This window comes from Protopterus annectens, chromosome 8.part0, assembly GCF_019279795.1.
Source record: "Protopterus annectens isolate FY-2018-M chromosome 8.part0, PAN1.0, whole genome shotgun sequence".
Classification (NCBI taxonomy): domain Eukaryota; kingdom Metazoa; phylum Chordata; order Ceratodontiformes; family Protopteridae; genus Protopterus; species Protopterus annectens.
The window spans coordinates 1,226,249,668-1,226,264,464 of NC_056741.1; the positions used below are offsets into that span (position 1 = coordinate 1,226,249,668).

Sequence of the window (14,797 nt, forward strand, 5' to 3'; positions counted from 1 at the left end):
GTGGATAGCCTGATTCAAGGCTACCCTGGATACTACCTTTGGCATAAAGGACAGGTTGGTTCATAAGGAAACTCTGTCCTGATGGAAAATGATGAAAGGCTGCACAGCCATGAGGGCTTGTAGTTCCGAAACCCTGCGAGCTGAGGTGATAGCCAGAAGGAAGGCTGTTTTCCAGGACAAATATTGCAGTTCTGTTGAAGCAGCTGGCTCAAAAGGAGGCAAGGTTAGTTTTTCTAAAATGAAATTGAGGTCCCAGGCAGGTATTGGTTGTTTCCTTGGGGGTTTTATATTCTTAGCCCCTCTGAGGAACTGTCTTAACAGGGGGTGAGAGAATAAAGGTGGATCAGTGTTGTATTCTGCAGAAATGGCTGAGGCATGGATTTTGATGGAGGAGAATGAAAGTCCACTGCTTAGCATCTCAGCTAGGTACTGTAATATTTGAGGTAAATTCAGTATTCCAGGATTCTGACCCTTTTTCTCATTCCAGGCACAAAACCGTTTCCATTTTGCGGAGTAGGCTTTTCTAGTAGAAGGCCTTCTGGCCTCCAAAATGACATCCTGCACCTCCTTTGAGAGTAGGGTCGGTTGTGAATTTAAGGAATTTTCCATGCGGCTAGATTAAGTGTTTTCAGCTGACTGTGAAGGGTTTTGAAGTTGTGCTGAGTCAGTAGAAGAGGCATTAGAGGCAGGATCCATGGTGGGGAATGCGTCAGGCTTCTCAGGAGTGGGTACCAGTGTTGTCTTGGCCAGTCTGGAGCAATGAGAATCATCTTTGGTCTGTCTGCTCTGGTTTTTAATAGAACTTTGGGCAGCAGAGGAAGAGGTGGAAAGGCATAAACTGTCATTGTTGTCCAACTGAAAGAGTGCGTCCACTTTCCAGGCCTGTGGGTGAAAGGTCCTTGAGCAGAATTTTGTCAACTGGTGATTTCTGTGGGAGGCAAAGAGATCTATGTCTGGCCTTCCCCATGCTTGAATTATCTTTGTAAACACTTGAGGATGCAACTTCCATTCGTGTGGATCTGTCATATTTCTGCTTAGGTTGTCTGCCAGCATGTTTTCCTTGCCTGGCAGGTACTGTGCTTGAAGTTCGATTTGTAATTCCAGAGCCCTGTTCCAAAGAGACATGGCTAGCCTGCATAGGGGGGTATGAATGTGTTCCTCCCTGTTTGTTTATGTACCACATTACTGTGGTGTTGTCTGTTCTTATCAATAGTTGGCCTGGATGCAGTAGGTCTTTGAAAGCTATAATAGCATTTATTACTGCTAGCATTTCCTTTTGATTGATGTGTAGGTGCTTTTCTTTTTGGGACTATTTGCCGTGAATGCACCGATCTGTCATGTGCGCCCCCCAGGCGTAGTCCGAGGCATCTGTTGTGATGACTTGATTTGCTTGAGGCTTGCAGAATGGGAGACCTGTGTTTCTTTGGCATGCTTGAGCCCACCACAGAAATTCCTTTTGAAGACATGGAATCAGTGGTATTATTGCTTCCAAACTGTGGCTGTGTTGAGACCATAGGTTTTTTAGGTACCATTGAAGTTTTCTCATATGCAGCTTTGCACATGGGATTAGTAGGATGCAAGATGCCATGAATCCCAGAGCCTGCAGGATTTTCCTTGCAGTCAGCCTGGTGAAAGTTGCCAGTTTTCTCAAGTATTGAGTTAGTTGCCCTTGTTTCTCTGGTGTGAGGTAGGCCATCTGGGTGTTTGTATCCAAGCTGGCACCCAGGAAAATTATTGTTTGAGAGGGTATTAGCCTTGATTTCTTTTTGTTGACTGTGTATCCCAGAGAATTCAACAAGATTATTACAAACGCCAGATGTTTCAGAAGTATGTGCTTGCTGTCCGCTTGGATCAGGCAGTCGTCCAAATATGGGTATATTTGTATCCCTTGAAGTCTGCAGTAGGCAATTACTGATGCCAGGCATTTCGTGAACACTCTGGGCGCAGTAGATAAGCCAAAGGGCAATGCAGAGAATTGATAATGGGTTGAACCTGCAAGAAATCTGAGGTATCTTCTGCAATCTTGTCTGATTGGGACATGCAGGTATGCCTCCTTGAGGTCCAATGTTACCAGCCAAGACTCCTTGCCTAGCATGGGAAGAAGCTGCTGTAATGTGAGCATCTTGAATTTTGGTACAAGTAAAAATGTGTTTAGGATGGATAGGTCCAAAATAGGTCTCCAATCTTTTCCCTTCCTTGGTACCAGGAATAGTCTGGAATAAAAACCTTGACCCTGTTCTTGTGCAGGTAACTCTTGAATAGCTTTCATGTCCATGAGATCTGAAATTTGTTTTTGTGCCTCTGCCCTTTGATTGTGTGGCAGGTTTGGCATGCCTCTCTTTTTTGGAAGGGTGTGAAAGTGGAATCTGTAGCCTCTGTCTATAATGTTCAGGATCCATTTGTCTTTTGTGACAATATGCCAATTTTTTGAAAATAATGCCAGTTTTCCGCCTAAAGGTGCTGCCATTTGAGCCTTGCTTGGCATGCAAAGGGGGAAAGTCATTGGTTCTGATTTCTGAATGGCTGTGAACTATCCTCACCACCTCTTTGTGTAGGTGTTTGCCATTGTCTGCCTCTAAATGATCCTTGAGATTGTCCTCTGCCCCTTGGGCGCCTGTATCTACCTCTTTGGGGTCTGTCCGTGGCTGGAAAGGACCAATTTTTGAAAGGCCAATTTCTACTGAAACGTGGAGGTTGCACCTGTAGGAAATCTTTCACGGTTTGCATTGATTTTGCCTTTAACTCCATTTTCTTTAATACCTTCTCAGCTTTAACACCGAACAATACATCTTTTTGCAGAGGGGTATCTAGTAATTTAGCTTTGACATGATCTGGTAAGGTTTGCTCTTTGAGCCAGGCATGTCTACGTATGACCGATCCTGTAACAGCAGCTCTACATGAGGCCTCTAAAGCATCAAAACCACATTGCAAGGTATGTTTACCCACTTGTTCTGCACTATGTATCAAATTCTGCAACTCCTTCAAGTCTGGTTGTTCAGGTTGACATTTTGCTTCTCAACTGTGATAACAGAAACTGTTGGTACTTTAACATATGGAACTGACAGTTTAATGCTCTCATGGTTAAGGCGGCCGAGGTGTATACCGTTTCCCCCCACCTTTCTAAAGCTCTGGAATCTATCTCTGAAGGTAATGGATTTTTAGCAGTGGAGGCCTTAATTCCCTTGGGACCCTGTGAAATAGTTTCTGGGTCAGCTACATGGCTTTTGTATAGGAATTGGTGTGAGTCAGGAACTTGGTAATACCTGTCTGGCTTGACTGGAGCTGGAGGTAAAGAATCTGGGTTAAGGCAGGCCTCCGAATACACATCATCTAGAATGTCTAAGACAGGAGGTATAGCCAGAGGCCTGTGCTGAGGGAGCAAGAGGAAATCCCTAAGCCTTTTCTTGGAGTCTGAGTACTCTTGGCCTTCCCAATGGAGGTGTTCCCTCAAGGTATGTAAGGTTTCCCCAAAAGAATAATCCTCGGGGGGGGGGCAGAGGGAATGGACTCCTCTGCATCAGAATCTTCAAAAGGGGAGTAAGAATGTTCCCGGTCTTCAGAATGTTCTGAAATAATGGAGGCCTAGTCCGAGGGGGGGGGGTTGGGAACCCCTAAGAGTAATCAAATCCTCAGCCATTTTGAGCATCTGTTTTTTAGGCATGGGGCTTTGAGAAGGGCCCTGTGGAGCCTGTCTTTTAGTATGCATGGCTGCTTTAGACTTAGTGAAAGCCTTCATGGAAAAAGAAGAGGAAGGCCTGTAGACACCTTGAGAGGTGGCAGGTTTGTCTAAACTCTGAGTTTCACCGCCAAGAGTGGCTTCGGTATCAGTAGTCGGGGTATGGGCCAAAGAGCCTGCGACCTCGAGCACAGAAGACACCGCCAATGAAGTGTCGTCGGTAGTCAGGGGCTGCATAGGCGCCTCACTGAAAACCGGACCACCTGTAGTCGGCTTTGGCGTGGTGTCGGTAGAAGTTGCGGACCTCGTATGTCGGTCCTTATCTTTGCGTTTTTTAGTCAAAACTGGAGTCGGAGTATCCGACGACATAATGTAATTAAATTTTTTGCCAAAATAGTGTTGGGCGAACTCCGCCTGATGCTTAATAGTGCGTTTGTTGAATGTAGCACAAAAACGACAGGCCGAGACGTCGTGGTCTGGGCCTAAGCAAGGTATGCAGAGGGAATGAAAATCCTTATGCGGTATTTGCTTCCCACATGAAATGCAATTATTAACTTTGTCTGACATCGGTCTGAGGCAAGAAAAGTTTCCCCAATGGGGTACTTAGCTTTCAAGAAGACTTCGGTTACAAAATATTCGTAATCTCAGGAGCTGGCCGACCGGCACCGCGTGGCAAGAAAGACTGGAGAAAATGGCGGCGGCTGGTTCTTTTATACCCCTGTCGCTCTGACGTCAGGGAAGAAGCAACGACATCCGACGCCGGACCTAGACTTTGGAATTCGGCCGACCGAGGACCCGCCTGATGGCAGGAAAACCCATCTGTTATGACTGCAGCTGTATGCACGATGAACATCTACTACTACCACCCAAGCCAGAAAGAAGTCACTACAGTGATCTTGGGGACTTCCTTCTGAATCTTCAGAAGTATCCTGGATATCAGTGGAAAATGTGGAAAAGCAAAGAACGACATTCCTGTCCAAGGAAAAGAAGAGACATCCACCCTTCCAGGCCTCTCGTATGGAGTCCTAGAGCAGAATCTTGTCAGTTGATTGGCCAGAGAGAAGGCAAATAGGTCTACATGAACTCCCCACAGATGGATCAAATCGTGGAAGACCCCATCCTTACCAAGAACAGTAGAACTGGAATTAACTTTTAGCTATAGCTGCTGGGTCAGGTTTGGGAAGAGTGTATAAACACTTCGGATGTATAAATTTCCTCAATCTTAAATTACTTTTTAGGGCATGTGGCTGACTATAAGGAAAACTGTAAGCAGTAACAAACATCTTCCAAAGCTGACAGAAACGGAGTGGGTGAAGATTCTAGAAAGTTCCTCTGACAACTAGTATTATCCATCTGAGAAACCTCATTGTTCTCCCACGGAAAGCATTGGCACATTCTTTAAACAGTCTCAGAGAAAAGGAAACCCCTACAGGACAAATCCGAAATCTGAGGAGAAAACCCTTTTCCGGTCTTCATCTTCCTGTTTAAATTCAGAATCTTGAATCTCTTCCAGAAAAGAGGTAGTCCTCTATTTTACCAGAAACTACTTTATAAGAAATATCAACAGCATGAATAACTCTTGAGCCAGACCAAGTAAACTACTCATGTCAAAGAAAATCTGAAAAGGAGTAGATACACGTTTAGTTTTCTGTTTATTTTTAAAGGTAAAAGGGGGCCAACAGTGTTAATAATGGCAGCAGCAGTAGCTTCCTCAGGGATGGACACAACATTCTGACAAAACAGGGAAGCCCTCCCCGTACCTTCTCAAAGGACTGACAAGAGGGGGTCTCCCTTGCCCACTGAGGGGTACCCCAAAAGCCAAAGGAAGTAGCTAGCATACTGGGAACTTTCCTCAATTTTGCGGGGGAGGGTGGGAAAAGCAAATTTAATCCATTCACAAACCCCTTTCCCCCATTTTTGCTCATAGGGTCAGGGTGTCACTTCAACAGTGACAATCATCCAAAAGACTCTGGCAATTATAATCTCACCAGGATGTTTGGTGATGAAAGCCCAGGCCTGTAGGTGCAGAGATAAACCCCCCACCATGTGCCTCCAGAGTGCAGCAGTCAGGCAATCCTTCAGGAATGCTAAATGAGGCTTTCTGGGTGAATGGACCCCTGAAGCGTTGGTTTTGTGGGCTGCCGTTGAAACGTGGTCGACAATTACCATTGTCATTTCCACCTCTGCCACAGGAGGAGGGGGAGGATCGATCTCCGTAGGAGTCCTGGGAAAATCCTTGTGATTTCTGGAACCACGTCATCTTGCACCCTTTCTGGTTTCTAGAAGAGGTCCTCTGAGGAATAGAAAACCATATTTCTATTGCAAAGTACGTTTTTTCAATCCTGTTTCTCTCCTGGAGAGAGTCTCTAAACGTTGGGTCCAAACAGAGTTGATCATTCAAAGGTAGCATTGATGAAAGATGTCTTGAAAGGCTCCATAAAATCAGTCACATCCAGGCATCCCACCGAACTCTAATGCTGGAGCCTGTAGCTCTAGAAAGACCCTCTAACATTAGAGATTAAATGCATGGAGGCATTCGAGATGGACTGAAGACTGGCCAGCTAGAAAGACAGTTTTCATGTCCTCTCTCAGACATGGACCTGGAAAAGGACTTCTGTCCAAGGCCCTAGAACTCTTACGTGGATGGAAAATAAGACTTTCCTAGGCAAGTTCCTTTTTAGTGGCTGCCACTACTACCAACTGGGGGGCCCTTACTCTAGTGGGCATGGTCTTTGGGGTTGGTACTTATCTGGCTTTTTGGGGATAGGCTCTTCTGAAAAGATATCAAATCCACCATTCCATCTGTTGGGGGGACCACAGAGGAAGTAGTTGAGCTGGTTACAAATGCCTCGAGAAACACAAGCGCCTCCTAAGAAGGGCTTTCAAAAAACCAAACACCTGTCTTACAAGTTTGAAGACCCCCCTGAATGAGACGTCCTCAAGGGGAGACTTGGGAACCCCTCCGCTTCACTTAAGTCCATGTTAACAGTTAGGGACTTCTTCTGGGAGGTCCATATGCCTCCTCTTGCACTTGTGCTTCTGAGGAGCTTCCACAGAGGGATAATCCAGGGAAGACAAAACCTCAGGAAGTCCTGTGTGAGGACTCTCAAGACTGGAACGGACTGGCTGTCCAGACAAAACAGCATGAGTAGGCTCAGGAACCAGGGCAGACAGCTGTGTGTGTGTGTGTGGGGGGGGGCAAGGGGAGCAGGATGTCCCATTTCTGGAGACCATAAATGTAGATGTTCGAGTGTATTCACTGTTGCAGTCATTACATTTGGGTTATCCTGCTGGCAGGTTGCCCTCAGTCGGCCTGAATTCCAAAGTCTTGGGTCCTGCGTCGGTTGCTGTCGCCTCTTCCCTGACGTCAGGTCGTCAGGGGTATAAAAGATGCAGCAGATAACATTTTCTTCAGTTTTTCCTGCCCTAGATGTCAGGTGTCCCTAAAAGGTTATGCTAAAAGTAAATAAAACATACATGCACCAAAATAAGCTTTACCTTCATCTATAAGCAAATACACCACCTAGGTTGTATAGATTAGAGAAGTACAGATGAGTTCCAGCAAAAGTAAGGGGGAATGGCATGTGGGTAACCTGGACTGCAACAGCGAATACACTCGAACATCTACATTTACGGTAAGTGTACACAATTGTACTATGTTCTTCGTGTTTCACTGTTGCAGTCATTACATTTGGGTTTTGTCCCAAAGCTATGGCTGGGGGGGGGGGGGGGGGGGGTGTGGGCTGTGGTGGAGCTAAACAGCATTAGGAGCGGCTATGAGGCCTTGCAGAACTGCAGTGGCAAAGCCTGCCCTGGATTTAGAGTAAAGAGGCAGATTGTAATGTTTCGTAAAGGTACGCACTGAACTCCAAGTAGCAGCCTCTAAAATGTCTTTGGTTGGTACTCCCCTGAGAAAGGCTGCAGAAGTGGCTGCAGCTCTGGTTGAATGTGGCCTAATGCCCTTAGGCACTGGTTTGTCATGCTGTGAGTAGCAGAAACAAATGCAGTGATCTATCCACTTTGAAATAGTCTGCTTGGAGATGGCCTTTCCTTGTGATGCTGCAGCATATGACACTAGTAATTGTTCTGTATTTCTGAAAACTTTAGTTTTGTCCGGGTAGAATCTAAGTTGTCTGTGTACATCCAAAGAATGCAGAATTTTCTCCCCCTTGTTCTGTGGATTTGGATAAAAAGTTGGCAAATGAATAGTTTGGTTAAGGGCCACACTGGATACTACCTTAGGCATAAATGTACGGTTTGTTCTGAGAGAGACCCAGTCTGGATAAAAAATGATAAAGGGTTCCACAGCCATGAGAGCCTGTAGCTCTGAAACTCGTCTTGCAGAAGTTATTGCTAGGAGCAGAGCTGTTTTCCAAGATAAGAATTTTATATCCGCAGTAGCAGCTGGCTCAAAAGGAGGTAAGGTGAGATTTTCCAAGACATAATTGAGGTCCCATGCAGGTATTGGCGTTCTCCTTGGAGGCCTTAAGTTTTTGGCTCCTCTGAGGTACTGCCTTAATAAAGGATAAGAAGAGAGTGGTGGCTCTGTATTGTAATGAGCCAAAATGGCAGAGGCATGGATTTTAATTGATGAAAAAGATAGGCCTTTGTCCAGCATCTCAGTTAAGTATTGCAAAATCTGAGGAATATTTGGGACAGCTGTAACAGTTCCTTGAGCTTGGTTCCAAGCACAAAATCTCTTCCATTTCTCAGCATGGGATTTTCTAGTATTAGGCCTTCTGGCTTCTAAAATGACATCCATCACAACTTTACTGCGAGGTGTGGTTTTGTATGGCTACATTATCCGCCATGCTGCTAGGTTTAGAGTCCTGAGTTGGCTGTGCAGAATTTGATTGTTTTGTTGGGACAGTAGATGAGGTATTTGAGGTAAGGTCCAGGCTGGGCATTGGGACAAGTTCCTTAAGCTCGGATACCAGTACTGGCATGGCCAGTCTGGGGCAATCAGAATCATTTTTGGCTTCTCCTGCCTGACCTTTAGGAGTACTTTGGGGAGGAGAGGCAGTGGAGGAAAGGCATACACTGATAGGTCTCTGTCCAGATGAAAGATAAGGCGTCCACTTTCCAAGCTTGTCTGTGATAAGTCCTTGTGCAGAATCTTCTTAGTTGATTGTTGTGAGGGGAGGCAAATAGATCTATGTCCGGGCGTCCCCATTTCTTTATCATGCTGAAGACTTGTGGATCCAGGTGCCACTTGTGGGGATCCATGAGGTTTCTGCTTAGATCGTCTGCCAAAGTATTTTCCTTTCCTGGCAGGAATTGTGCCTGCAGATGAACTTGGTAAGTCAATGCTGTGTCCCATAAAGCCATGGCTAATCTGCAAAGGGGGTAAGAATGAGTGCCCTCTTGCTTGTTTACGTACCGCATGACCGTGGCGTTGTCTATCAGTAGTTGTCCCGGATGAAGTAGGTCCTTGAAGGCTGTCAGGGCATTTTGAACAGCTAGCATCTCTTTTTGATTGACATGTAGATGCTTTTGGTTTGTGGAACAGGTGCCCTGAATGCCTCTTCCTGCCATGTGTGCCCCCCAGGCATAATCTGATGCATCCGTCATTAGGCTCTGCTTGGCTGGGTGTAGTGAGAATGGCCGTCCCTTGTTTTGGTGACAAGCCTTTGCCCACCATCGAAACTCCTGTTGCAGGCAGGGGATGAGGGTAATCATTGTTTCCAGGCTGTGGCAATGTTGTGTCCAGACACTTTTTAGGTACCACTGAATTTTCCTCATATGCAGTCTTGCATATGGTATTAGTAAGATGCAGTATGCCATGAATTCCAAAGCCTGCAGAATTTTTCTTGTAGATAACCGGGCCTTTGTTGCCATTTCCTTGAAATAGGTAGTCAGTTGCCTTTGTTTGTCTGGAGTGAGATAAACCATCTGGGCAGTTGTATTTAAGCTTGCACCCAGGAATATTATCCCTTGAGAGGGTACTAGTTTTTATTTCTTTTTGACTGTGTACCATAGGCATGTTTTTTCACAAACATCAGATGCTGTAGTAGAATGTCCTTGTTCTCTGCTTGTATGAGGCAGTCGTCCAAGTAAGGATATATTTGTATTCCTCTTTGTCTGCAGTAAGCAATTACTGGTGCCAGGCACTTTGGCTTATCTACTGCACACAGGGTCTTCACAAAGGGCAGTGCAGAGAACTGGTAATGCTTTGAGCCAGCCTTGAATCTGAGGTATCTTCTGCATGATTGTCTGACTGGGACATGCAGGTATGCCTCTAAGTCTAAAGTGACGAGCCAAGTCTTGCTGCCCAGCATGGGCAGAAGCTGCTGCAAGATCAACATCTTGAATTTTGGTATATCCAGGAAAAGTGTTTAGAATAGAAAGGTCCAGTATTGGTCTCCATGCTTTGTCCTTTCTGGGTACCAAGAACAGTTTTGAGTAAAATCCTTGTCCCTGCTCCTATTGTGGTACTTGTTGAATAGCCCTCATGTCCATGAGAGCTGTGACTTGTTTTTGAGCCTCTTCCCATTGATTTTTTGGCAGGTCTGGCCAACCGTTTGTCCTTGGCAGGGTACGCAAGTGAAACTTGTAGCCTTGTGACACTATGTCTAGAACCCATTTGTCCTGGGTTATAATGTGCCAATTTTGAGAAAAAAGTGCTAGTTTTCCCCCTAAGGGTGCTGCCAGAAGATAAGTGCTTGGTGCAGGCAGGGGGAAGTCATTGGGACTGTTTCCTATATGGTTGTGATTTTTCTTCTCCACCTTTGGAGGTAGAAGCACCCCATTGCTTAGACCTGCAGGAGCCTTGCGGCTGTGATCTGCCTCTAGGGCATCTGGATCTGCCCCTTTGAGGTCTGCCTGAGGCTGGAAAGGAACAATTCTTTGTTGGCCAGTGCCTGCTAAATCTAGGTGGCTGTACCTGTAAGAAATCCTTGACCGTTTGCATAGATTTAGCTTTGTCCTCCATTTTCTTTAGCACCTCTTCTGCTTTAAAACCAAACACGGTATCATGTTGTAATGGAGCATCTAATAATTTTGCTTTAACATGATCAGGCAGATTTTTTTCTTTTAACCAATCATGCCTCCTAATGACAGAACCCGTAACAGCGGCCCTGCAGGAGGCCTCCAGAGAATCAAAACCACATTCCAAAGTATGCTTTCCAAATTGTTCAGCTGCATGCAATAAATCCTGCATTTCTTTGTTTTCTGCACATTCAGAATTTATCATAATTTTCTGTTTAAGCAGTGTCATGATATATAGCTGATATTTGAGCATATGAAACTGGCAATTTAAGGCCCTTATAGCTAAGGTAGCAGACGTGTAAATCTTTTTTCCCCATCTATCCAGTGCTCTAGAATCCCTGTCAGAGGGGGTAGGGTTTTTTGCAGTGGAAGCCTTAACCCCTTTGGGACCCTGCAAAATTGTTTCTGGGTCTGCAGTAGGGTTTTTGAAAAGAAATTTATGAGAGTCAGGGACCATGTAGTATCTGTCCAGCTTAACAGGAGCTGGAGGTAAGGAATTAGGGGGTCAGACTAGACTCCGAGAACACATCATCTACAATGTCTAACACAGGTGGAATAGCTAGAGGCCTGTGTTGAGGTAGTAAAAGGAAGTCTCTGAGCCTCTTCTTAGATTCTGAAAAATCTTGGCTCTCCCAGTGGAAGTGCTTCCTCATGGTATGCAAGGTTTCCCCAAAAGAGTAGTCCTCAGGAGGAGAAGTTGAAGGAATTGACTCTTCAGCATCAGAATCCTCATAGGGGGGGGAAGAGAATATTCCTGATCAGAAGAGGAATCAGAAGAAATAGAAACCTGATCTGAAGATTCACAGTCTGTCTCTTGCCTAGGCCTCTTACCAGGAGGGGGATGGGAACCCCTGATCAAGGTAATTAAGCCTTCGGCCATTTTGAGCATCTGTTTTTTGGGCATGGAGGTCTGTTCATGTGGCTGGTGAACTTGTTTCTTTGCCTTTAAAGGTGTTTTAGTCTTTGCCTTTGAATTCGGTTTAATATATAATTGTTTAGGTCTGAAAACACCTTCAGAAGCCGATGCCTGCTCAGCGGCTCCGGACCCATCTGAGGGAATAACCTCAGAGGCTCCAATACCTTGAGTTTCTAGCAGCCTGGCAGACTCCACTTGGGAGTCGGTAGCAGCCTGCGACTCTAAAGTAGTGGGTGTCAGGGGCTGCAAAAGCTCCTCACTGAGAACCAGTGAACCAGCGACTTGCTTAGGAGAAGCTTCGTTGTCTGTTTTGGACCTCGGTTGCCTGTCCTTTTCTTTTTCTTTATGTTTTTTGTGAACTCCGGTAGTCAGATGGCTATCAGATGACATTGTATAATTAAATCTTCGCCCAAAATAGCTGAATGCAAAATCGTACCGACGCTTAATAGTGCGTTGGTTAAATCTAGTACAAAACCGACAACTAGAAACGTCGTGGTCAGGGCCTAGGCAAGGAATACATTAAGAATGAAAGTCCTTATGAGGTATTCCCTTCCCACAAGAAATACAATTATTAACTTTTTCTGACATCGGTCTGGAGCAGAAAAATGTTTCCCCAACGGGGTACTTAGCTTTTAATGAAAACTTCGGATCTGAAACTCGAAAACGAAACTCTCAGGAGTCAGCTGACTGGCACTTGTAAACTGCTTCTGCTTCGGGCAAGGCGCGGCAAGAAAGACTGAAGAAAATGGTGTCGGCTGCATCTTTTATACCCCTGACAACCTGACGTCAGGGAAGAGGCGACAGCAACCGATGCAGGACCCAAGACTTTGAAATTCAGGCCGACTGAGGGCAACCTGCCAGCAGGATAACCCAAATGTAATGACTGCAACGGTGAAACACGAAGAACATCTTAGAACCACCCCAGCAGGAGCCAAAGCCATCTGATTAGGATAGCTCAGACACCCCCCCCCCAACTTAGCCTTGCTACAGAAGCTGGAGCTGAGCTAATGCCAAAGATCTGAGGTGAAGGGATGGCACACAGTCTCGGAGTTGAGCCCCTGCCTCACAGATCCTGCACAGAGGCTATGGCTCTGAGATCCCTCTGGCTCCGAAAGAGTCAGCACCAGCTGGATCAGAGAAGATACCAGAGTCCGACAGAACCAAACCTTTGGATAAGACATGGAGAATCCTGGGAGTCTCAGATCCAAAATATCTGAAGTTGAAGGTTGGACTGGAGTAGGAGCAACAACAGGGGTTTTTGGACAGTGCAAAGCTCACAGGTCCAATGGGAGATGGAAAAGGAAGACCTCCCAACTGAATCTGGGTCTGGAGGAAATATTCTGTTCACATCTGCTTTGATAGTGTCCTAGTACACCTGAAGGATGACAAAGTAGATGGGGGTGTGCGTCTTGAAGCCCCATGGGGCATTGTCTTGCAAAAAAGGGGACTATAGCCTTATGAAGGCATCGACTCTGGAGAGAAACCAGACTACCTCAGAGAAGGCAACTTGGAAGAGGAATGACCCAGATTTCAGGAATCAGTCCGATCAGAGGTCCTCGAAACTTTAGCAGGCAGAGCAGAATGAGGACAGCAATCAGGGGAACGTTTCCTTGGCTATTCAGACTTGTCATGCGCTTTTTCAGGTGCCTTTTCCCCTTTGTCCCCAATACTTATAGTCATAGTCAGGCTTCTCTGTGGAAGGGGAAGATCCAGACACCAAACGAGGAGGCAGCAAATCTTTCTTGGTCGAAATGAGAAATTAATTGGTGTTGATTCTGTGATTGTGCTCCAAGCAAATGTCACAATCTTCTTCAAAGTGAGGAGCTCTTAGACAATAAACGCACTCCAAATAGGCAGAGTTGGGAATCATACGGCCACAGAAGTGTACTTTTTTGAAGCCAGTGAGCTTGTCTGATGTAAATGCAGACAGCAACTAAGGAAAATAAAGTAGCAGCACAAAGAGAAGACAGTGAGCCGAACAAACTGGAAAGTGACCTATAACTCATCATTAAACTCATCATATTTTCCTGGGGGGTGGGATGGAACATGGTTAATTACTTACAGCAAAATAAAACTAGGAATCTTGCATTTTAACAGGCAACTATTTGCTAAGACCTATAGGAAAATGGCACATGACAAAGCTACTTTGTTCATTTTTATGCATGTTAAAGGACATTGCTGTTCCATTTGTTAACTGTTTTACGATGCTTCATATTTACATTATGGTTACCATCGAGCTGCAAATTAAAATAATGTGAATCCAAGAGGTATAAAACATAACAAAGCAGATTATTTGGGTTAAAACTAAACATATGGTTATAGAACTAGACAGACTACACAAGGATGAAAAACAGCTGTGACAGTATTGACTTGGAATGCTAATGGACTTGGAGAAAAGAGAAAAAGGAACAAAGTAGTAATGTACATTAGAGAGTTCAGTAAACCCATAGTAATGTTGCAAGACATGCATCTAACAAATACAGACAAGGAATTAATACATAAAGGATTTTAAGAGGGATTGTATGCATCATTTGGGAATTAATGGACAGAAGGGCCTATCATAATAAAGGATGAAACTAAAGATGATTAGGGGAGGTATATATTTGGTGTGAGGTTGACAGTGAAGTAACACACTTACCTTAGCAAATGTTTACATTCCACCAAAAACTAGAAAAGGGGAGATAAAAATACTTCAAACTGTATAATATTTTTTCCATCAGGGCATATTAAAAGTTGCTGCCAAATGGAAATTTGTAAGTAAAAGGGAAAAATATGACCCAGGGACCTAGAAAACAGATTCTTACAACACAAGGGGGATTTTTATGTTGCTCTTCTACATTAGATAGAATACATCACTCATTTTAGGTTATTCTCTGTTCATTCACCCATACATCTCCAGCTTACTAACCTGTGCTCACAGATGTGGATGTTTTCTAACACAGTGGTAATGAGGTTCTAGTTCCCTGGACTACATGAAGAGAGATGAGAGGAAACTCTCGGATGATGTGGCCCAGGCAGGTATGACCCTAGCCCTGAGCAGTAGTCTGTCACCCAGAATGATACCACAGTACGAGCAGAAAATGATTGACTTCAACAATTAGCTAAGGTTCTGGTGTCATTCTAAGGGGATCCAGTATCTGTCTGCCTGGGATGACATGATCAACAGACCTCTGTGCTTTGCCAGAGACAGCCTGCATCTGTCAACTCCTGGGATTCCG

At 45.0% G+C, this 14,797-nt stretch overlaps 1 protein-coding gene across 2 annotated transcripts in view; it reads right to left on the reverse strand.

The window, feature by feature from the left end:
• Positions 1 to 14,797, reverse strand: part of LOC122809322 (RNA-binding protein 10-like) — a 1,914,178-nt gene that overhangs the window by 213,502 nt on the left and 1,685,879 nt on the right. The window lies entirely within an intron of this gene.